Source organism: Rattus norvegicus, chromosome 7 (genome assembly GCF_036323735.1).
Source record: "Rattus norvegicus strain BN/NHsdMcwi chromosome 7, GRCr8, whole genome shotgun sequence".
NCBI classification, from domain to species: domain Eukaryota; kingdom Metazoa; phylum Chordata; class Mammalia; order Rodentia; family Muridae; genus Rattus; species Rattus norvegicus.
The window spans coordinates 39,079,219-39,105,180 of record NC_086025.1 but is presented as its reverse complement, the minus strand read 5'-3'; the positions used below and the strand labels follow the sequence as shown (position 1 = coordinate 39,105,180).

At 36.6% G+C, this 25,962-nt stretch overlaps 1 protein-coding gene and 1 long non-coding RNA gene across 14 annotated transcripts in view; one reads left to right on the top strand and one right to left on the bottom strand.

Moving 5' to 3' along the window:
• Mgat4c (MGAT4 family, member C) overlaps positions 1-25,962 on the bottom strand; it is a 764,987-nt gene that overhangs the window by 255,923 nt on the left and 483,102 nt on the right. The window lies entirely within an intron of this gene.
• On the top strand, positions 448-20,032 carry LOC134479677 (uncharacterized). The gene is made up of 2 exons (XR_010053270.1): positions 448-10,916; positions 19,805-20,032. It is a non-coding gene; the product is annotated as an uncharacterized LOC134479677 (long non-coding RNA).

Here is a 25,962-nt window from a genome sequence, read left to right as displayed (position 1 = left end):
AGTAAATATCTTCAACAAAATCATAGAAGAAAACTTCCCTAACCTAAAAAAAGAGATACCCATAGGCATACAAGAAGCCTACATAACTCCAAATAGATTGGACCAGAAAAGAAACACCTCCCGTCACATAATTGTCAAAACACCAAACGCAGAAAATAAAGAAAGAATATTAAAAGCAGTAAGGGAAAAAGGTCAAGTAACATATAAAGGGAGACCTATCAGAATCACACCAGACTTCTCGCCAGAAACTATGAAGGCCAGAAGATCCTGGACAGATGTCATACAGACCCTAAGAGAACACAAATGCCAGCCCAGGTTACTGTATCCTGCAAAACTCTCAATTAACATAGATGGAGAAACCAAGATATTCCATGACAAAACCAAATTTACACAATATCTTTCTACAAATCCAGCACTACAAAGGATAATAAATGGTAAAGCCCAACATAAGGAGGCAAGCTATACCCTAGAAGAAGCAAGAAACTAATCGTCTTGGCAACAAAACAAAGAGAATGAAAGCACACAAACATAACCTCACATCCAAATATGAATATAACAGGAAGCATTAATCACTATTCCTTAATATCTCTCAACATCAATGGCCTCAACTCCCCAATAAAAAGACATAGATTAACAAACTGGATACGCAATGAGGACCCTGCATTCTGCTGCCTACAGGAAACACACCTCAGAGACAAAGACAGACACTACCTCAGAGTGAAAGGCTGGAAAACAACTTTCCAAGCAAATGGTCAGAAGAAGCAAGCTGGAGTAGCCATTCTAATATCAAATAAAATCAATTTCCAACTAAAAGTCATCAAAAAAGATAAGGAAGGACACTTCATATTCATCAAAGGAAAAATCCACCAAGATGAACTCTCAATCCTCATCTTCGATTGGTTTATATACAAGTGTGCAATTTCTAGACTTGAAAGTAAAATGATGCTATCTGGTGCTGGATAGAGGAGCCTTATTTTTTATTATGGCAGCTTGCTATTTTTGTAACATGGTGATTTGGTTGAACACAATAAAGTACAGTAGTAACTGATCTCCCCCTCTTCCTGGATGAGTGAGGAGATGATTAAATGTTGATGTCATGAGCATATTCAGATGAGCTTCTGCTTCTGTTGAAAAGGATGCTGTGTTTGATTGTGGTCCAAAGCTTTGAAGCACTACTTGGCATCTCCTTCCTTGGAGGTCTCACTGTTTTAACATAACAGATTTGATAGCTTGTTGGTAAGGTGAGGTCCAGCTTGTCTCCACTAGGTCATCTTCATGTGAATCCGGTGGTTATACGGTTTTGTTGTAGGGATATTTCATTTTTTTAATAACGGTTTTAGCTGACATTCATGGAGAGAATGAATCCTTAGAAGTGTGCCACTAGTGAAAGGAAATCCTGTCTAGAGTATGTTTCTTTACAAAGCTGTGTCACACCATCCTTTGGGCCCTCTGCTGGAAAAGTAGAATCAAGTCTCAAATAATGCCTTTTAAATTGTATCCTCTAGTATTATAGCTGTAGGACAGTACTGTATCATACCTCTGTGGATGTAAAATAGCTTGTACCTGCTTTATGATACGTAGTAGTGACCGTGCTTTATCAGAGCTGTTTTTAATGATGTTGCTCAGAATGTTTTCTTTTCAGATGATGATTGAGAAGCTAATTTTAAAAAAATGGTGCCAGGTACCACAAGAGTAACAGAACTGTGCTGTTTTCTCGGGTTTTGTTTTTTTACTTTTTTTTTTAATGGAGTGTGCTGGATGTCTCTACAGTTTTGTTCAGATGACTGCAGAACCTGGAAAAGCTGTTGCTGCTGTTGATGCATAACACACTGCTATTATTGGTCTTTTTATATAAATATAAATATATATATACAGATATATAATTTGAAAAAAAAAGAACATGTTTTATTCCTGTTTTCCTGAGAAATAATCACTATGTCAGAAAATCAAGATGAAGAAACTAGAAGTATGCAAAAAAAAAGTTACTATAATGTATCTAATAAACTTTGCCTTGTGAGATTAAAACTAACTAAATAAGTAAAGGATCTCATATGCCCTTTGCAGTAGACTCAAACCTGACTCAAACTTTTCAATTTTAGGCTTGAATTTCAATTTACTGAGCAAACTTCCTTTATTTGGACATGTTTTCTCCCCTTCTGGCTCAGCTCCGTCTCTCCTGCTGCCTAATATATTTGTGTGAGTTGGGCTCACATTTACAAAGCACCCAGTGTGAAATGGCATTTGCTTCCTGTGCATTCACATTTTTTTGTTTGTTTGTTTGTTTTGTTTTTTCACTCTTTCCTTTTTTTTCTTAGTTAGGATTTTACAGCGTCTTCACACTGCTCTGCAAGTCATCAAGAAGAGCTGTCTCTGAAGAAAAAGATTTGGTTTACGCTTAAAAAGAAAATCGTAAAAAAAAAAAAAAAAGAAAATCGTAGCAGACACTCGTCTTCTACTGCCCATTAAGATATGGTCATGAAATTATTGTTATTTTGAAAATTCATGAACCAAAGTGGGCAGAATCTCTAGAAGAATGTCTTTTATCATCTAGCTACAATGTGCAAACAAGAAAAATGTCAATAATCCATGTTGGTTTGGGTACATCTGAGTCCTGACTTATCAATATTTCATCAAGAACTATTCTGTATATACTAGCATTAACATTTTCTTTAAATCACCAATTTCTTTTGAATATAGTATTTTCCACTCATACATGCCTCTTACTATCAAACTCCCTTTATTATGCTGTGTTATATATTTTTATTAGTTTACAAATGGCTGAATTTCCATGTATAGTTTTCATTAACCCAGGCCTGTACTTCCTTATCCACCCCCCCCAACATTGATTGGACTTAGGAAACTATTAAAATAATAATCACAAAAATATTTAAAAATACATCAATTCAAAGAAGCAGCAAAATTATTTTAAAAATCATATGCTACCTCATTAATATACACAAATTTTATGTCTTCATGTATTAGTGAGAAAGGTTGATGATCCTTCCAACTAGAATTAGAGACAGCGTAAAAAAAAAAGATACATCTTATTAAAACCAAAATCAAGAAAAATAAAAACTAAGTTGATGTTAAAAATAATCAGTGAATTCCACCATCCCTTAAAGTTTTATGCAAAAGTTTAAAATCGTTTAATGAAACCGGTTACATGGAGCTAACCAAACCTGAGGAGACATTCATAAATAAAAATTAAAAAAGACCACTAGTGATTATCTTATGTTTTGGACAATTCTGAACTGCTCATTTTATCTAAAAAATATGGAGTGATTCCATATTTCTTATACGCACATTGTGTTAGTTCAGTTTACTGTCGCTGTGACGGAACGCTGTGACCAAAATCAAGTCGGAGTTGAAAGGGCTTTCATAGTACAGCCCATCATTAAGAAAGGTCAGGGCAGGAATTCAAGCAGCACGGGAACGGGGAAGGATCTGCTACAGATGCCATTTAGGAGTTCTGCTTACTGGGTTGCTGTTCATGGCTTGCTCAGCTTGCTTGTAGAACTCAGGTGATCCAGGCCAGGTTTCAGCCAACCCATAATTAACTCCTCCCATAACCCCTGCTCGTTAATCGCTACTTTTTTTTTTCAAATGTCTATTTTTTTCATTGGACAGCTTATGCATTTACATTTCAAATGTTACTGCTTTTCCAATTCCCCCCTCTCCCATTCCCTTTCCCACTTATTCTATCAGAATGCTCCCCCTCCTACCCATCCACTCCCATCTCAACACCCTGGCATTCCCCTGCATGGGGAAAAGAGCCTTCATAGGACCAAGGGCTTCTCCTCCTATTGAATGCAGACAATGCCATGCACTGCTACATACGCAGCTGCAGCCATGGGTTTCCCCATGTGTACTCTTTGGTTGGTGGTTTAGTCTCTGGGAGCTCTGAGGGGTCTGGTTTATTGATTTGTTGTTCTTCCTATGGGGATGCAAACCCCTTCAGCTCCTTCAGTCCTTTCTCTAACTCCTCCATTGGGGTCCCCATGCTCAGTCTGATGGTGGGCTGCAAGCATCTTAATCTGTATTTGTCAGGCTCTGGCAGAGCCTCTCAGGAGACATCCATATCAGGTTCCTGTCAGCAAGCACTTCTTGGCATCAACAATAATGTCTGCATTGGTGGCTACATATGGGATGGATCCCCAGGGGTAGCAGTCTCTGGATGGCCTTTCCTTCTGTCTCTGTTCTATTCATTGTCCCTGTATCTCCTCCCATGAGTGTTTTGTTCTTCCTTCTAAGAAGGACTGATGCATTCACAGATTGGTCTTCCTTCTTCTTGAGCTTCATGTGTTCTGTCAGTTATATCTTAGGTATTACAAACTTTTGGGCTAACATCCACTTATCAGTGAACGCATACCATGTGTGAGTTTTTGTGATCAGTTTACCTCAATCAGGATGATATATTCTAGTTCTGTCTATATGTCTATGAATTCCATGAAGTCATTGTTTTTGGTAGCTGAGTAGTACTTCCGTGTGTAAATATGGCACATTTTCTTTATTCATTCCTCTGTTGAAGGACAGCTGGGTTGTTTCTAGCTTCTGGCTATTATAAATAAGGCTCCATTATGAACATAGTGGAGCACGTGTGCTTGTTATATGTTGGGGCATCTTTTGCGTGTATGCCCAGGAGAGGTATAGCTGGGTCCTCAGGTAGTACCTTGTCCGATTTTTTTTGAGTAGCCTCCAGATTGATTTCCAGAGTGGTTGAACCAGCTTGCATTTCGAACCAGCTAGAGTTCAAGTAGAAAGAAAACAACCAGAAGACAAAATCCTGAACTACCAAATGCCTGCCCAGGAGCTCTGCTAAGATGACCCTATTAAGCTTTTTAGACAGGATGACTGGGTTTCCTGGCACCTCTTTGCAGGCTAGGGTAATGTCAGCCATTTTTAGATTGGTTCTGTTTATACCTTCCTACCCATCCTGGGCAAGGAGAAAAATGAAAAAAAAAACATATATTGCCCATCTTTTCTCAATTTTGTAGGTAGAGGTTATTAGCATAGCTTCCTTTCATTTTGTGAGACTCTTTGTAATAAAATAGCACATTTCTATACCCTCCTGGAAAAAATGTATTGTAGACTTTCTGTAGCCTAATCTTGTAGAGATATTTTCTCAATTGAGGTTCCCTCTTCTCAAATGACTCTAGCTTGTGGCAAGTTGACATGAAACTAGTGAGCTAGCACGCATGTCATCAACATCCTGTCACTGAAAAACATTGTTATGCACTTTAGATGCAAAATAATAAATAATTGTGTAGCAATCTATGCCCCTTTCCATACTCCTCTGAATTTGTATAAACACCCATGTAACGTGCCTTGCATGACCTAAGTATAAATAAAGTTATACTGTATGAAACTATCAGACAAGGCCATAGCAATGCCATAGATTGAAACCATAGCATCAAAGTCCTAGAAAAATGTCCCTACAATGCTCCTTCAGGTCCCTGTAGGCCACGTGTTGAAACTTTAGACATAAACATATATGCAAGAGGCAGGCGGTCTTACTTCTTATGTCTAGGATAAAGTAGAAATTTTAACTTCGTCAGTGCAGAAAAGTGCTGAATTCTAACGTAAACTGGATGGACTACATTAAAATACACTGAAATTTTAACAACATCCTGTTGAACGTGTGTTTGGCGGTTATGTGAAAAATGGGACAGTGGCATTCTTTGTTAACTTCTTTCATACTTCCACAGACATTCAAGCCAATGTTAACTTGTAAGATTATAAAGTACAACAGAATATGACCGTTTTTGATCAAAGGCATATGAAATTCATTCAAGACTTGTATTTATTTTCATGCATAATCCCAAGTAATGCCTGTCCGTATCATTGCACCATATTCCCTTATCTGCAATATTCTATTGGGCACTAGAAACTGACCTATACAACATGTAGCTATGTTCTCAGATTTTAAATGTTCACAGTCTAAGAAGGGACATGGAAAGAAAAGCAAATTTATTCAAAACCATGGGGTTTGGAGAGCAAGGTAAGATCAGAGTGAAGGTGTTTGATTTGTCAAGGACCAATGCCTCAGATCTGTGAGAAAATGACACCCCTACCTCCAGCCATGAAGATCCACCTGAGACTGCAAAATATTTATTCCTACCTGAATGTGAATGTTGGCAGTGTATTTAGAAAATCTCCACCATAGTTACTTCCTGTGGAGACTGCTCTAAAAGACATTAGCTACACCTACATTTTTGTATAACTATATATCATAATCCTACATGTATGCCCACATTCAACTTTATAATAAATATGCTGGGCTTCCAGGCTCTGAAGCAGTCATCAGGGAGCACAGTCTACTCTGCTGGAGATGTTTTGTGTGACTGTCTGTCTGTCCTTTTATCATTTTCACTTTCAGTGGGTCAGTTCCATCCCGAGGGCCTGGCAGGATGTGGCAATGCTCTGATGTATTTGCTGGATGCTGCAGGGATGGACTTGGTGAGGCAATGGGGAAGTGTTTATCATTCCATTTTTCAGTACTTCACATTCTAGCAAGTCACAGTGCTGGGCCCTCATTAACTCATCTACACTCAAGGGCTCACTAACTGTGAGAAGTCTGACACCCAGACCATCTCAAAGTGTTGCTGAACAAAATAGATAATGTTAAGCTGGGCTTTCTATCTGAAGGAGTCTTGTAAGTACTTTTAAAGATAAGGAACATTTATCACAAACTCATTTATTTTTTAGAAGCCCTTTTTTGCAAGCCTTGAGATGTTTGCTGACCTTCACTTCCCAGTAGGATAAATGCTTTCCTGTTTACACTATAACTTTGTTTGGATTTTTAAAGTTGTTATTAACAAAGGGAGCAAATTATTTTCTACATATTGTAGCTATTAGCAACAAATTGGTACCCTTGCTCAAAGACATTGTACTTTGAGTATATTTCTTAATAGAGATTTTTTGTTTTTCTGTTTTTATTTTGTTTTTCTTCTTTTCCCTGCTTTTATATTTTTGTTCTCTCTCTGCCACCCCCCCTGTCTCTCTGTCGCTCTGTCTCTTTGCCTCTCTCTCTCTCTCTCTCCTTCTCACTCTGTCTCTAAGTGTATACAAAGCATTTGCATGGATGTTTCTTCTAACATTTTTCTTTTAAATTTGAAAGACAGCATGAAGTTTATTTTCATCTATGTTTTATATGACTATAGAATGCATTATACCTCTGGAAGTTGTGCCACCCTGTAGCAGAGGGTTTCATTTTAACAGATAACAATGAGGCCTGTTCTAAAATGCCAGGCCATATATCATTGCAAGTAAAAATGTTTTCATTTTAATATTTCAACCTAATTGCCTGGGCATCAATGCAGTTCCTCACAGTAAGACTATCACCTGCAATTTTAGCAAAATTTAGAAATGAAAGCATCTGAGAAATTATAAACAGAATATTCAAGAGCATGTTTATTTATAAATTTAGCATTGAGATCTACTTTATGACTTTCTAAAATGAGAGTTATGAAATTATTGTAATATTTTATAAATCTATTTTATTTGCATATGAAACTCTAGAAGAAATCTATCCAAAACACTAAGTGCCTCAAGTCAAGCCTAATGGACCATTAATATACGGTCAGTAAAATTATTCTATCAGGATTAGTATTTTGCTCTGTTATGTGATTACATCTGGATTCAATATTTCTTATAATAGAAATAGGTATATATTCAGATTTTATTTTAAATAAAATTTAAGTTTTTACATAAATAATTGTATACTTGATAAAAAGACAAATATTGAAGTTGTAAGTAAAGCTTAGGAGAGTTTGCTTTTATTGCAGTAAGGAAGTGAGAAGACTAGGCTGATTCCATGACAGACTTCAAATCGGCAGTTAAGGAGACTAGTCCTAAAACCTGGGCAAGCTGAGGCAAGCCCAGACCAGTTAATTACTAAGAGGCTCCAGCCTTCAAGCCCAGGTAATGGAATGTCCCAGCCACCTGGCCTGAAGCAAGGACAGTGGGTAAGCAGCAGTCTTCAGACTTCCTCAGCTACTTCCCCAGTAACACTTCCCAGACTTCCCCAGCAAGTTTCCAGTCCTCACACCCTAGTAATAGATGTCCACAGAGATGAACTCAACAGATTAACATAGAGTTTACCTACCCCGCGATTCCCTAATGTGCTTTAAACCAGGCCTGCAAGCCTGGTAATGGGAGACCCCAGCACGCTGTACTTCTGCACAGTAAGACACTCACTCACACACCACTTAAGTCTAGGGTATCATTCTTAGGCAAATCGTGGACCTTAACTGAGGAAGTTGTCAGGGAGAACCCATAGTCACAGTTTTGTTACCTGATTATTTGCTGGTGACCATTTATTCATTTTCTAAATTTAAGAGTATTTTATTGATGGGACTGGAGATGTGACTCAGCGATTAATAGCATTTGTAGAGATCCCGAGTAGTTCTCAGCATCTACATGGTGGCTAAAACCTATCTATAACTCCAGGTCCAGGAGATTTTTATATCCTTTTCTGGCCTCCATGGGCACCAGGCACATGCATAGTACACATACATACACATGAAAAGGCACTCCTACATATCAAGTCTAAGTAAATAAAATGCTACAAAAGAAAGAGAAGGAGGGGTCAGGCTGGAGAGATGGCTCAGTGGTTAAGAGCATTGATTGCTCTTCCAGAGGTCATGAGTTCAACCCCCAGCCACCACATGGTGGCTCACAACCATCTGTAATGGGATCTTCTGATCTTTCTGAAGACAGCTACAGTGTACCTACATATAATAAATCAATCTTTAAAAAAAAAAGAGGAGGTATGAAAGGGTTCGAGATGGCACATCCTCATGATTTCAACAGCTAACGTATTTTCTGGGGAGTTTAAGTCGAGATGTGATAATACAGAACATAAAAGTATCAAAACCAAGTTTCTAGAAGACAGGACTAATGAAACTCAGTGTCAAATTGTTCCTCCACACTTTGTAAAAAGGAGAGATTTGATCTTATAGGCTACACAGGTGACACTAAATGTGTATATCTCTCTTTTTTTTGGTTACATTAAACATAGTTTTATTATTTCCTAGTCTTTTATTTGTGCCTTGTCAGTTAACATTGTAAATTAATTATTTTTGGAAATAAGTCTATGAATACTGTATTAATAACAATTAGGCAAGAGAACGTAGTTTGATTTAGAGTATATACATATATATATATATATAAACATATATGCAGTATTATCTATTACATTTACACTCCACCTTTATTTCCCAATGTCTGAATTTTCTAAATAGCCCATAAAACTTAGAATCAAAAGGAGGTACTTAAGCACATGCATACTTCTTTGAATAATTAAAGGCTAACTTTATCAAAATATGTCTACCTTACTTTTCTTGTCACTGTAACAATATGCATGGAAGAAACCTCCTGAATGAGTAAACATTCATTTCAGTTCACTGTTTGAAAAAAAATATATATACATACATACATACAAAATAATATGGTAATTTAAGTACAACAAGTAAAGGGAAATAACATAGAAATTATATACTAAAGGTAGAAAATATTAATAGTAGGTACATATTAATAAGGATATGGATATTCTATCATTCTGTATCTTGCATGTTGGAAAATATTTCATAAGAAACTACTGGATGATTTAATTAAAAACATATTCTTTAATCCATTAATAATTTCCAGAGTGTCTATAGACAATAGCCACAATAGAAAAATTTACTTCTATATTTAGAATTCCTTGACCATACTCATCATGGTTTAACATCCAGACATTCACTGAGTTCAAAATAGGAAACATGTTTGCGATACTTTTCTTACTCAAAAATCTCTCCTAAATGACTGTACTTGTTCCAAAACCTTACATTACTAACTAATAAATGTTTTGACTGTGTAGTTCTGTCCTAGTAACCATGAAAGAACATATGGTAGCCTAAGTAAATGTACAGTGCTAATTAGAATCAATGGCAAATTTTATCACATGACACAGTTCTTACATCACCAAGTTGTTTATAATCTTATTATAACTTCATTTAAAATGCTAGTAATACAGAGCAAATACTTTAACAAATGTTTGAGAAAAAAGAAAAGGCATGGCATTCAAGCTCATGGAAAACACCAAGGCCCAACATGAGTAACAAGTGAAGGAAAAATACTACTGAGAAGCAAATGAGGCAGGGGCATGAGGACCATGATTCAGCATCCAGAATCCAGTCCTCATGGGAAAGTAGACATCTTGTTCTTAATTATTTCATCTAAAGTATTTTATTTACTTAATTTTATTCTTCTCTTACACACTGTTTCCCCTTTCTCCAGTCCTCCCAGACAAATCCCCTATTTTTCCAGCCCTCCTCATCTTCTCACCTCCCCTAGATCCAGCCACTCTCCTCTTCAGAAAAGAACAGGCTTCCCAGGGATATTAACTGAATATATCGTAACAAAATGCAGCAAGACTGGCCACGTACCCTCATATCGGAGAGGAGCTAGCAAGCCAGTAGGAGGAAAAGGCTCTCAAATGGCAAGTGAAAGGTTCAGACATACCCCAACTCCCACTGTTAGGACACCCACAGAAACACTAAGCTAATACCCATAATAAATATGCAGAAGAACTGGGTCAGACCTAGCAAGCTCCCTGGTTCTTGTGTCAGTCTTTGTGAATCCCGATGAACCCTGCTTACTAGATTCTGTGGGCAGAGTTTGCCCAAACGCCTCTGGCTTAATGAATATATTTTCATCTCTGTGTGGGTCTCCCCAATTTTTTCTGTATCTTAATGTTTATGTTTTTTATTGTAACTAGAGTTTTTTTCTCATACAATATATCCTGACCTCATTTTTCCTTCTTTCCTTTCTCCAAGCTTCTCCCCCTCTTCCAGATCCATCCCCACTGCATTCCATATGAGAAACACACAGGTCACGCAGTAGAAGAAAAAGAATCCCAGGAGCAAGAGTCAGAGGTGCACAATTTCTCTTTAAGTTTTTTCACATAAACGTACATAAAGGAGGCATGGATAATATAAATGCACCGATAAATGTATATTGCTTTTCATCTGTTCCTTTGGTTTACAATAATGTGACACGTTATTTCTACTCTTACAAAAGAAAGTATTTTCAACTCCCATTTTGTGGCAAACAAACAAACATACATATACACACACACACACACACACACACACACACATATATATATATATATATATACATACATATATATACACACACATATATATACATATATAAATACATAAAACCTCACCCATATGGCAAATATGCAGATGTTTCCTATATGAATATTTCGAAGTATAGATTTATGAACACTGGATGTTTATAAAGATCTCTAGGGGCTAGCGTGAGTAACGCAGACCAGATTTTCTTTGACTTTAGAGAGATCTCTGACAGCAGGAAGGAAAAGTTTGCTTTGATAAACTTAAAGTCAAAAAGGATTTTAGGCATTTGTTTGTTGTTATAAAAAGCTTGATTGCTTGCTTGGGCTGTAACTGCCTCACAGTGACGGTGATAATTCTAATAAATAGACCATTAATGCAAGAATGGCAAAATAGCAGAAAATGCTGGTGAATAGAGACGTGCAGAGAAAGACACTGTTTCCTGCCTCAATCAAATCCCAGAGCCCTTAGGGGATGATGAGACGTCTGTTTTCTTTGTACTTTTGTTTGATATGAACCTAGTACTGTTAAGAAAGTGTGCTAAGTTTTTTAATCATTATCTCATTTGATGTGCACAATAATTCTTTGAGGCTAGATTGCTATCTGTTTTATTGAGTTTTTCTTTTTTCTTTTTTTTTTTTTTAGTCACCCTTGGTAAATGTGAAGGGAAGATCTGGTCTCTATTTATCAGTACAATTATAAGCTACACTTCTGGAGAAAGAAAGAGGGTTTTTGTTTGTTTACTTGTTTGTATGTATGTTCTGAGATACATTCATATTAAGATATTTATTTAATATTTCTTAATGTTAAATTTGTGTATGAAAGTATAAATCTGGTCTTTCTTAATGATTCTCCTTATTTTTAACTGTAAGCTCTATTCCTCCTATCAAAAGTTCTTTGGGTGGGGTACTAACATAATATTTAGAAAAACTGCCACTCTATCACCAAGCAGCAATGAATAACTTGCCTTGTCTTTCAAAAATAAAATAATATACTGTATGATCTATGTTTGTAAAGCTTTGAAAAGTATGGAACTAATAGCCCATTGACATTACTGAGCACAGGTCTGATTCCAACTCAATGCATTCAGCTTACTCCTCATCACCTGGGAACTCAATTTTCTCTTATAAGGAAATTTATATATATATATATATATTTGTATATATATATATATATCTATATAGAGAGATAAAGATATAGATATATAAATCTTTGCTTGCAGTATTCTTTTTTATTTCCCAATCAACTCAATTGTCAAACAAATTAAAACTGACTACATTGTTTATCAATTTTTCAGTAAAAATCTTTAAGTTCCCAGTAGATTAAATTCTGCCAGTATCTAAAGGTTAAATGTATAATATGTAATTTCATCTGTTTCTCTAATATACTGTACAAGAATAGTAAATGGAAAATACAGAAGTAAATCTTTTCTGGGGAAATGAATAGAAAGAGGAAAAGGCGGGACATCATTGGATTTGGGATCAAGGTCTTATAACAAAATACATGGGATAGGGAATGGGTGTGGAAAAAGAGAGTTGGTATGAGGTTGAAGTTATTATTTTTTTATAGCCAATGGAGAAAAAAAGAATATAAATACTTCTCCTTATAAAACTTCAAAAATCAATATCAGTGATTGAAATAATTTGATCTTTAGTCTCTGCAGAGGAAAAGGAAAGATACAAAAAGGCAGGTTTTTCCCTGAACAACCATTTACCTCTTGCCCACTCGGACCTCGGTTCTCAGTAGTCTCTTAAGTACCAGAGATTGAATTTCTTATTGAGGTACTCTACTGCTTTTACTTTGACATGGTGTCCGAAAATTGCACACAGGGCGGGCTTAAACTTGAGATCCTCCTTCTATTTCCCGTACACTTGGGGTTACAGAACAAAGCTGGAAGTTGAATGAAAGCTTTGTGGCTACTGTTTTTGGACTACTACAATCCTGTGTTAGGATACATGCTGTGTGACTTTCTGGAGAATTGCACTTGAGCAAGGATTTGCTCCTATGCACGAGCTTCTTCAGCATTGTATCTTGCATTTATTTTCTGGCAATGAACACTATATAGCTCAGACTACTTTATTTTGTAACCTCCTCCTTTCCTCCTACTCAACGTCTTTGTTTTCTTTCTCTCTGAAATTTGTCATCAAGTTAAACAGACTACTAACACCTGAGTGATTTAAAGACACTGGCTGAGAGAAGTGGCAAGTGTTTTAATTTAGAAGCAGGCTTCTTGCTATACCCTAAATCTGGAAAGTACAAGAAGTGCTTGCCAGTACCTGGGTCGCACATTCTCCTGTCAGTGCCCCTGCTTGGTCACTTTAGCTTTCTCACGTTTATAGTGTTGATGAGGCAGAAAGGGTGTGCTCAAACAAACCTCCTTCAAATTCTTATTCTGCCACTCTTTAAAAGTGGGTGGTCTTGGGAAAGTTACTTAACCTTACTTGGTCAATTCCATGCTACAAATGGAATAACATTTCATTCTTGTAAAAGTAAGCAGTACTGCATGACAAAATGACACCATATAGGTACTATTATAACAATGTAAACAGCAGGTTATATCATATTTTCTATTTGTTGCAGTGCATGGAGAGCCACAGGAGTAAAATGTAGCAGTTGAATTTTCGTTGTAATAATTAGACATCATCAAAAATCATTTCTGAGTTGATGAACATAAATCATGTAGGACCCCTCTCTGTCTTGATGCAAAAGTCGTAGATGCAAAACACCTCATCATTGCAGTCTTAGAACATAAAAGCCTGGGGCAGTGTTGGGCCAGGCATACTGGTTCTGTTTAAAGGATATAAAGGGTCTATTTTGTTTTGCTATTAGAATATCTTCAGTTTTTATGTTTTGATAATTTACCAATATGTTGCTTTTTGTCTACCTTCATGTTTTAGTAAAGTTAAAATAGTAGTTAATAGTTGCAATAATTGATAATTAGCAATAGAGTAGTCCAAATAATCTTTTTACAATAGCTATAATAAATGAGATAAAGTAACCCTCTGAGGGATTGTGACTAAATCCTTTAAGATAGGATTCTGCTATGACTAAGCAAGGGCTAATATACAAGGTATATAAAGAACCAAAAAAAGACCCCCCAAAAAACCAAAAAACAAACAAAAAAACTCCTACATATCTAAAACTAGATACCCAGCTCAAATATCGAGACATAGAGCTATGCTGAAAATTGACAAAGAATAAACCCGAGCAGCTGAGAAGCACTTAAAGAAATGTTTAACATCCTTAGCCATTAGGAAAATATAAATCAAACCTACCTTGAGATTTCATCCCCATCTCCCCCATCAGAATGACTAACAATAATAAAACAAGTGACAGCTCATGGTGGTAAGGATGCGGAGTCAGGGGACCACTCAGTCATTGCTAGTAGCAGTGAATACTTGCACAGCTGTAGAGATCAGTTTGGAGGTTCCTCAGGAAGATGGGAATCTGTATACCACAAGATATATACCACTCTTGGGCATATACGCAAAGGAAACTTTATCCTACCATACTGAGATTTGCTCAACTATGTTCCTTGCTGCTCTATTAATAGTCAAAAACAAAAACAAAAAAAAAACAAAAAAAAAGAAAGAAAGAAAGCAAACTGGATGCCCCTCAACAGAAAAATATATAAAGAAAATGTGCTACATTTACAGAACAGATTATTGCTCAGCATTTAAGAAAAATGAAACATGAAATTCACAGGCAAATGAATGGAACTAGAAAAAAAAGTGACCCTGAGTGAGCTATCCCAGACCTAGAAAGAAAAATATCGCATGTGTTTCCTTATATGTGGAGTTTGCTGTAAGTCAATTATAACCTATAGATAGATGATAGATAGATAGATAGATAGATAGATAGATAGATAGATAGATAGATAGATAGATAGATATACAGATATAGATAGATATATGGTTGGTATACGTTATGGGAGTTGTGGTATTGCATAGCTCTCATTGGGAAGAGAAACAGAATAGATAGATATAAACACAGAGTGAGGCCTTGAATAGGAAGAGAAAGAGAGAGAGTGGGAGTAGAGGGGGGGAAGAATATCAAGGATAATTTGAGGAGTAGTATAGAAAACTAAGACAGCAGTAAAATATAAGTATATACGAGATGGACTGGAGAGATGGTTCAGTGGTTAAGAGCATTGACTGCTCTTCCAGACGTCCTGAGTTCAATTCCCAGCAACAACATGGTGGCTCACAACCATCTGTTATGGGATCTGATGCCTTCTTCTGGTCTGTCTGAAGGCAGTGTGACAGTGTACTCACATACATACAATAAATAAATCTTTTTTTAAAAAAAGTATATATGAGGTGATCTAACTGACATGGGAACCCCAAACCTCCAGGTTGTTACCAAAACAACAGGTTTCTTCTCTCCACAAACTGATGCCTATCCCCTATTGCTGAAGATATTGCCTACATAACTCATAGAACATAGAGAAGTTGGGCTGCTGCCTACCTAGAGCCTTCACTCCCACATTATAGCCTCTTTTGTGCAGGAAGGAACCTGTACAAAGAGGAATAAAAGAGAACAGCCATTAACCCTTAGATTTAAAAACAAGCCATTTCTATAAGATATGCTAGTGAAATGTAGCATAAACTTGAGGGAGTAACCAAATAATATATCTGATTTGACTTAAGAGCCACACAGTACATGAAACCTATACTTGAAACCGCTTAGAAGCCAAGAATCTGAGACTAGGTAGCATAGGTTAAAGACCTATGTTAAAACAAATAATTATCTTTAAAAACAGGTATCAATAAAAGAACATCTCATGAGATTCTGCTGTACTCATAGATCAGTGTCTTGCTCAGCCATCATAAGATGGCCTACAATGGATAGGAACAAATGCTCAGCCAGACTTGATGCAGAGAATGAAAATCATGGAACACTTAGCAGTAGAGTGGATGTCTTTTTATAATCTCCCCTCCTAGGGATCAGGGAATGCTGCAGGAGAGGAGAAAAGAACATAAGAGCTGAAGGAAATGAAAAGTACCATGAAAACAAGGCCAGCTAAATTTCCATAGCCAAAGCACATGTGCACTCAAAGAGACTGAAGCAGCATTCACAGGGCTTGCATGGTTCTGTACCAGATCTCGTGCCTATGTATTGTGGCTTCCAGTAGAGTGATTTTATGGGATTACTGCATGTATGCATAAGCGCATCTCTGTTTCTGGTGCCCTTTAGATTATTTCTGTTGGTTTTTTCAGTTTTCTATTTGCTAGGTTTTTTTTAATTATTATTATGTTGTAATTTTTATTATCCTTAAAAATGTGTTTATTTTCTAGAGATTGAAAAGAATGGATCCTGAAGAAAGAGGTGGTGGGAAGGAACAGGGAGAAGATGAAATGGGATATATTATGTGAGAAAAATCTGTCTTCAATAAACAGAAAAGTAATTACTGTACAGTAGTAAAAGCTTAAGGAAGTCAGCTTCAGTCTTAAGTAATTTATACAACTCTTACAAGAATCACCTAAATGGTCTGTGAGAAATGACTGAACACATCCATACATAAAATAATTAATGTTCTCAATGTTATAATTGAACCTGGTCTATGGAGCTCTCTTATGTAGAAATAATCTTCAAGACAAATTTTACTCTTATTAAAATCATATGATCATATTTTCATGATAATCAGTTACCATCTTCAACATTTATGATCTCATATGCATTTTATTCAAAGATGCTCCATAAGTTAGTAGGTAGCTACAGCTATAATATAAATTCTCCAAATATAAAGTTCTGTTAGAATAAACAGAAGACAGCCAAAGCCTTCTAATATACCTAAAAGCCAAACTAATCACCTTCTTATATTTGTGTAGAGGAAAGAGTAAACAAAATAATTAGTCCCCTCATCCAATTAAAACCATGTAATCTAATCAATGAATAAAAAGCTTACTTGAAAAATAGGTACAATTATTTTAGTATAATTTATTCAATATCTCCATAAGACCCATCTAATTAAATTATATCTCAGTAAAGAAGCTAAGATAATAAAAATATTTTATTTCTAATTGCAGAGATTATTAGAAATAATCAATTGTTCAGTGAAACATACTGGAAAAAAATAGTTAAGGCTTATGAATACCTAAATAGATTTTCCAAATGATATATAATGTCTTTGAAAGGAGAACTAGTACCGTGAAATGGAATTCACAAATGTGCGACAAGTTTAAATCACTATAGAAATTCTAGGAACCAAGCTAATAGAATTAATTCCTGTTAAGGTAACCAAGTGAATCACCTCCGCTTTGTTGAATCAAAATGAACTATATTCCGTCTCACTTAGGTCCACGCTCTCTTGTTCTATAACCAATGGTAGTAGGCAAATGTTTTCTGTGTGTATTATTTCAGGAAAGCATTAAACAGCTCATCAATGTTCTCACAGATCTATTTCCATCTCTTGGGCTCATTTGCTGTCTACCTTGTGGAGATCATTTAACCCCTAGCACAATAGAATGAGTCTGTGCAGGATGTGCTAACAGTACACAGGATGATTTGACACTGGAGAAAGAGAAAAGGATGGGCAATAGGGGAAGAAGTACTATTGATGGCTAGAAAATAAAAATCACTGTGTTTGAAACATCGTACTATTTTATAAAATGTTTCTGATTTGAAACTTAAAGGATAGTTTAACTATTTCTCTTCTTCGCTACTTTTTAAGTGTGCTGAAGAATTCCTTAACATTTCTCTCTTTGCTCTCTCCTTTCAACCCATACCACCTATTGTGTGATGCACAGCAACGAAGTGGTGTCTTCTTTTTTTTATTTTTCTTTAATTTTTTTTTATTATTAACTTGAGTATTTCTTATATACATTTCGAGTGTTATTCCCTTTCCCAGTTTCCGGGCAAACATCCCCCTTCCCCCTCCCCTTTCTTATCGGTGTTCCCCTCCCCATCCTCCCCCCATTGCCGCCCTCCCCCCATAGTCTAGTTCACTGGGGGTTCAGTCTTAGCAGGACCCAGGGCTTCCCCTTCCACTGGTGCTCTTACTAGGATATTCATTGCTACCTATGGGGTCAGAGTCCAGGGTCAGTCCATGTATAGTCTTTAGGTAGTGGCTTAGTCCCTGGAAGCTCTGGTTGCTTGGCATTGTTGTACATATGGGGTCTCGAGCCCCTTCAATCTCTTCCAGTTCTTTCTCTGATTCCTTCAACGGGGGTCCTATTCTCAGTTCAGTGGTTTGCTGCTGGTATTCGCCTCTGTATTTGCTGTATTCTGGCTGTGTCTCTCAGGAGCGATCTACATCCGGCTCCTGTCGGTCTGCACTTCTTTGCTTCATCCATCTTGTCTAATTGGATGGCTGTATATGCATGGGCCACATGTGGGGCAGACTCTGAATGGGTGTTCCTTCAGTCTCTGTTTTAATCTTTGCCTCTCTCTTCCCTGCCAAGGGTATTCTTGTTCCCCTTTTAAAGAAGGAGTGTCTTCTTATCTATAGAGTACACATTCCCTTGAAAAAGCTCAGGGAAGATGAGGTTTTGCTTCTGTAGAGCTCAATCATCAGAACAAGGCAGCGTCAACATAGCATATAAGACTTCAGGTGACTTTAAAGATTTTGATAAACATACCAGCACATTATTGTGAACTAGCACTTTTAAAGAGTATAAATTTAAAGGACTAGGACAGTTCCAAGAAGATTAAGATGATAGATAAGAGGGGAAATAAAGAAAGATAGTTTGACTACATTAATTAATCCCTATTTGTGTTAGAAAAAAGCAAGTTATGGAATATACATGAAGTTTATATCCACTCAGTAAAGAACTTTTATGCAGATTATAATGTTAGTACATTACATATTACATATTACATATTGTGTTGTAGCTAAGTAAAATACAACTTAAATATATTTTCATTTTTAAGAGACCAGGAAGACGGTAATGTGAAGATTTTAAATCAATACAAATTTTATATATTTAATTCATGTAATATAAATTAAAGAATACACTATTCATTGGCTAGGTTTATATTATTTTAATAATGACAGAATTGCCAATTAAATTCACAGGAAGGCATTATCAGTTTCTTAGGCAGCAAGGTATCATTGACTGAACAAAGTAACTAATAGAAATTTAATTTTTCATGTTCTGGAGATTAGAAGTCTATACTCAAGGTGTCCTCCTTGTTCATCTGACTTAGTCACACCATATCTGGTTACAATTCTCAGCTTTGCAGGAAAATGATAGCCCTTTGCTGTATCTATATCTCCATAAGACAGGAAGAAATAAAGACTTCTCTTGACCCCAATTCTCACGAGTCAAATTATTATTAATATATAAAAATTGATTTACATTCCAATACTATCTTCTGCAAATGCTACCATATCAATACTTAGTAGGTCATCCATGTATGTAATTATGTGGCTCATGACTTATTTGAAAACATGTTAAAGTAAGTATTATCTTGCCTGTCTGAAACTTCATATCTCTTGTCAGGCAAGATGAGATGTTCTAAGGCTCTGCATGGACCAGAAATTGAACACAGGCCTTCTGTGTGGCCAGCAAGGAATCAATCAATGAAGCACGCATAACATGGCTGCAACTTGTCCATCATCATGGCCAGCATTGATTAAACATGTTTCAAATTTGGAAAACAAATGATCTAGGCATATATAGTATATAAAGCATACTTGTAATTAAGAGTATTGTGTTGTATCTTTATTTTATTTCTAGAGACTGGATCACCTGTTGCTGGGAGATAGAAGGAATAAGAGGAAAAGCAGAAAAAGGACAAAGAGGACAAAGATGAAGACGACATCCTGTGAAACACAGATGCACACTAGGGAGAAGGTGTTGTGTGCTCTACATTTTATGGTGAAGAAATACACAAAATTCTAGTACTGTTCACTTATATTTAGTTTTTATAATAAATCCATGCAGAAAGAATAATCCAGTATAATTTCAGAAGTGTCTCAATGTTATAATAACTTTAGCAAAGCAAAACTAACTTCAGGTGCAGAGAGGCTGAATCAAAAGGAAGGGATTGCTAAAAGGAGTAAACAGATGTAATATTAAGAAAAAAGTCACAGGTCGAATAAGCAGTAAGAGATGGAGTAAGAGAGCAGTATAGAGATTAGTTTCTGAGATGAATGTAAATCCCTGGTAGCAGACCATCAGTAAAGATGAGAGAATGTACAGTCAGAATTGCAGAAGGAGATTTGGATCCATCATAGAAAATAAAGAATAAGGTAGGAAAGTTTTCTTCTGAAGATGGGTTTGAAAAAGGGAAAGAAGTATACTTTGCTTTGTGATTTGACAGTCGATGTGTATCATAAAGGTATGAAGGACAACTCTGCTTTTCTCTTGAATGATTAGGGCATATAATATGAGGATTTGGGAAGTTAAGTATGAGGTAAATATACTACAAAGGTGGTTTTTCTATTGAGTACAATAGATATACTGTATAGAAGTGAATTTTCAGGGAGATACCTGAGGGGTGAATGTTACATGTGAAGCACATTCTGATGTGTGATTTTGTCAAATGTGCATTGAGAAGTTTCAAAGATCTGCTAATGGCTTTCAAAATTCTATTATTCTTACGTAAAATACCATAACTGCATATTTTCAGTGAGAAATCTCATATTTTTCCTCATTCATGCTCATTTTATGTAAAAAGAAAAAACTTCAACATATAGAAGTAGGATAACAAATTTATTTTAACTTAAAGCAAAAATGGGGGTGTATTAAATTTGTATCAAAGGATATCTGGTTGAAACATCTTTTAAAAGTAAAAGAAAAAATTAGAAGTATATGAATGGTTTATAAAAGAGGATTTGCCTGCATCAGGATAGATGCATTTGATTTAAGTTTCTTAGAGTATTTTGAAATACATAATATAAAGCTTTTCACACTGTTCACTCTCAGCTTTAAGCTCACCTGAGAGAACACAATAATGTTCAATCATCCTATTTAGCCTCAATTTTCTAACACCCTTTATAGAACTGAACATTACTACTAAGTGCTATATTCTAGGTCTGAGCAGGCAGCCAGGACACAAAATAGTGACATATAACCTCCCATGATGACTACAGAGTCTAAATGCACACTACTTTGCTGGAATGGCTACCGGAGGAAAAAATTAGGTGACTTCATACTTAGACACCTCTTATTATTAGAATACACTTAAGTCTTAAATGAAATTTGAGATAACATAAACCCTTACATGTCTTTTCTAAGAAATATTATGGTAAATTTTGTACCATAAGCTCATGTGGTTTCCAGATCTAAGTCACCACCACTATAAATAAGCAAACAGTTCTTTCACTGCATTATTGTATTAATGACACAATTTATATAGCAGCCTTGTGTCACATCAATCACATTGTACTGCTTTATATAATGTAAAAAATATGAATTTGTTTTCAGAATTCACCCACACCTCACTGATCACGCAACTTGCTGGATATTATTCAGTTTCATTCTGGGTTCTTGTTTTTAATGACTTTTCTGACAATGCTCTTTATCACTTCTAGAGATGAGGCAGTCAGTCTTACCTCTGGTATATTCTCTGTGATCTTATAGGCTAAACATAAACTTTTATTGATTTAGACATAATTTCCACCATTATGTCTTATCCAAATCATTGCATTTTCCCTGGGATTCCAACCTATACTATCTACATCCTATACTTGAGATGTCACAAACATTGTTTTCGTACAATAAGACGATTAAATGCTGCCTTGGAGGAACCACTTTCTGATGCTAATCTACTACAATTTAATAAGTGTTCTTGGTACCACTGAAGTCCGTGAGTGCTTCTCAATGAACTATTAACTCCCCTAGACTCCTGTAATACCAACTTGCATTGTGCTAACCAGAATCATTCACCTCAACGTCCGTTAGATATTATAATCATACCATTCTGATTATGTCATTATCCTGTAAAAATCTTCCCGAATATAGGAAGTCATATCAATGGGCAACTTGTTTTACATGAAAGTCTGGGAATCTGAGTTCAACATATGAAAGCCAGATGGATAACACAGGTGTACTAATCTTGGAATGACCTTATAGGGAGCTAAGGGGCAATGCCAAGAAAAAAATGTTAGGAGTCAGCTTTATGTTCAAGAAAAACAAAAACAAACAAACAATAGACCCTACCTCAAACAAGATGGATCTGAAGCAAACACCAACAGCACCAGGGGTTTTCATCTGGTGTCTCTAGGCATATACCCACACCCATATCCATAGACCCCCAGAGAGAGAGAGAGAGAGAGAGAGAGAGAGAGAGAGAGAGAGAGAGAGAGAGAGAGAGAGAGAGAGAGATCGTCTTTTTTCTTTTTGGATAAAGATAGTTTCATATGGAGATCAATCATGTTGACCTTATTTCCTTGGTGTCCTACACCCCCTCTGTCTCTAACTCTCTTTCTGGATCATCTTCTGCATGACTTCTTGGACCCACACAGAGAAAGATTTTATGGTGGCATCCCATTTAGAGCTGATGATTGTTCACAGAACGCTTATTCTCTGCACATTTTCTTGCTGTAGGAATCTATATTCACTCCCATCTCTACAGGAGAAAATTCTCCAATATTAAGCAAATAACGGGTCTATGAGTAGAATGGAATGACATTAGGAGTTGTTTTATTGCCATGTTCTTTTACAATAACATTAGTATTTGTTTTCCTGTTTTTGGGGGGTATTTTTGGTTTGGTTGTTTTTGGGGTTATTTTTGTTGTTGTTGTTGTTTGTTTGTTTGTTTCTTGTTCCTGGACAATATGGCTTCAGATTCCTGGTGTCATAAGAAGTTTAAGGCATGGGTTCCATCTTTTATGGGCCTTAAGTCAAACCAGGTATCGGTTGTTTGCTACCACCTTGCAGGCAGAACAGCACTGTGTAGATCAAAAGTTGTGTCTGGTTGGAGTTTACATTTCTCTTTTGGTAGGACCAAACTATCTTCCTGTAGCAATGAAACTAGAATGTAGAGATGAAGTCTCTCCATAAGAATCAACTTGCCTTCCCCATCTTCAGAAAGTTGTGTTGGCTTCAGCCATGAGGCCGTGCAGTCAGTTTCTGGAGAGCAACCTAAGTTTTAGGAGTAGCCTGATTTGTTCAGGTGTTCCCGTGGGTTCACTTTGGCCAACACATCAATTTGATGTAGTCCATTCCAGATACTTGTATGTTCATTTAGTAACCAGAGATGAACAGTTAGGTCTCTGTCTATTCCATTATTTGGCAAATGTATTTAGATCATCTGGTTATGTGTTTATATTTTAGGAAGCTTCTAATGTTACAGGTTTCTTTACTAGCCTACCAATTACTCAGAATATTGATTGTCCCTCCCAATATTCCCTTCCTTGTTCATGGCCCCTCCTATTCCCCACTGAATGCTCTTGTTCCACCCCAACACCACAATCCATTTATAACTACATATTCTCTTTCCTTATCCTAAGGAGATACACATCTACTCACGCCATTCCCTTCTTCTAGACCTAGCCTCTGTGGCTCTATGCATTGTAGTTTGGCTCCCATTCAGTAACAGCTAATATTGTCAGGTAAGCAAACATATAGAATATTGGGCTTCCTTGATATAGGATACCTCAGGATCATTTTTTTACAGTTTCATCTATTTACCTGTGAAATTCATTACTTTACTTTTATTTATTTATTTGTTTGTTTTTTTTCCATTTTTTAAATTGGGTATTTCTTATTTATATTTCAAATGTTATTCTCTTTCTCTTATTATTTATTCTCTTATTTTTTTTTCTGTCCATCAGCCCCCTAACACTTCCCCCTCTCCTTCTATATGGATGCTCCCCTTCCCATCCAACCCTCCTTACCCACGCCCAATAATCCCCTACACTGGGGGTTCAACCTTGGAAGGACCAAGGGCTTGTCCTTCCATTGGTGGCCAGGAAGGCCATTCTTTGCTACATATGCAGTTGGAACCATGGATCAGTCCATGTATAGCCTTTAGGTAGTGGTTTAGTCCCTGGAAGCTCTGGTTGGTTGGCATTGTTGTTTATATGGGCTCTCAAGCCCCTTCAGATCTTTCAGTCCTTTCTCGAATTCCTCCAACAGGGGTCCCATTCTCAGGTCAGTGGTTTGCTGCTAGCATGCGCCTCTGTATTTGACATGTTCTTGCTGTGTCTCTCAGGAGAGATCTGTATTCTCTTCCTGTCAGCGTGAACATCTTAGCTTCATCCAGATTACATAGTTTTGGTGGCTGTATATATATATGGGTCACATGTGGGGCAGACTCTGAATGGTTGTTCCTTCGGTCTCTGCTCTAAACTTTGCCTCCCTATCCCTTCTTATGGATTCTTCTTTTTAAGGAGCGAAGCATCCAAATAGAAGTCATCCTTCTTGAGTTTCATGTGGTCCATGCATTGCATCTTGAGTTTTTGGACTAATAGCCACTTATCAATGAGTGCATACCATGTGTGTTTTTCTGTGATTGGGTTACCTCACTCAGGATGATATTTTCTAGTTCCATCCATTTGCCTATGAATTTCACGAAGTCTTTGTTTTGATAGCTGAGTAGTACTCCATTGTGTAGAAGTACCACATTCTCTGTATCCATTCTTCTGTTGAAGGGCATCTGGGTTCAATCTAGCTTCCAGCTATTATAAATAAGGCTGTTATGAACATAGTGGAGCATGAGTCTTTGTTATATGTTGGAGCACCTTTTGGGTATATTCCCAGGAGAGTTATAGTTGGGTCTTCTGGTAGTGCAATGTCCAATTTTCTAAGGAACCTCCAGACTGATTTCCAGAGAGGTTGTAACAGTTTGCAATATCACCAACAGTGGAGGAGTATTCCTCTTTCTCCACATCCTCCCCAGCATCTGCTTTCATCTGAGTTTTTGATCTTAGCCATTCTGAGTGATGTGAGGTGGAATCTCAGGGTTGTTTTGATTTGCATTTCCCTTATGACAAAGGATGTTGAACATTTCTTTAGGTGCTTTGCAGCCATTCAGTATGCCTCAGTTGAGAATTCTTTGTTTAACTCTGTAGCCCATTTTTAATAGGGTTATTTGGCTCTCTGAAATCTAACTTTTTGAGTTCTTTGTACATTTTGGATATTAGCCCTCTATGGGATGTAGGGTTGGTAAAGATCTTTTCCTAATCTGTTGGTTGCTGTTTAGTCCTAACAACAGTGTCAGAAGCTTTGCAGTTTTATGAGGTCCCATTTGTTGATTCTGGATCTTAGAGCATAAGCCATTGGTGTATTGTTCAAGAAGTTTTTCACAGTGCTCATGTGTTTGAGAATATTCCCAATTTATTCTTCTCTGAGTTTGAGTGTATCTGGTTTGATGTGGAGGCCTTTGATCCACTTGGACTTAAGCTTTGTACAGGGCGATAAGAAGGGATCGATTTGCATTCTTCTACATGCTGACCTCCAGTTGAACCAGCACCATTTGTTGAAAATGCTATATTTTTTCCATTGGATGGTTTTGGCTCCTTTGTCAAAGATCAAGTGACCATAGTTGTGTGGGTTAATTTCTGCATCTTCAATTCTATTCCACTGGTCTGTCTCTGTACCAATATCATACCGTTTTTATCACTATTGCTTTTTAATACTGCTTTAGGTCAGGGATGGTGATTCTCCCAGAAGTTCTTTTATTGTTGAGGATAGTTTTAACTATCCTGAGTTTTTTGTTATTCCAAATGAATTTGCAAATTGTTCTTTCTAACTCTATGAAAAATTGTTATGGAATTTGATGGGGATTGCATTGAATCTGTAGATTGCTTTGGTAAAATGGCCATTTTGCTCTATTAATCCTTCCAATCCGTGAGCATGGGAGATCTTTCCATCTTCTGAGATTTTCTTCAATTTCTTTCTTCAGAGACTTGAAATTCTTATCACACAGATCTTTCACTTGCTTTGTT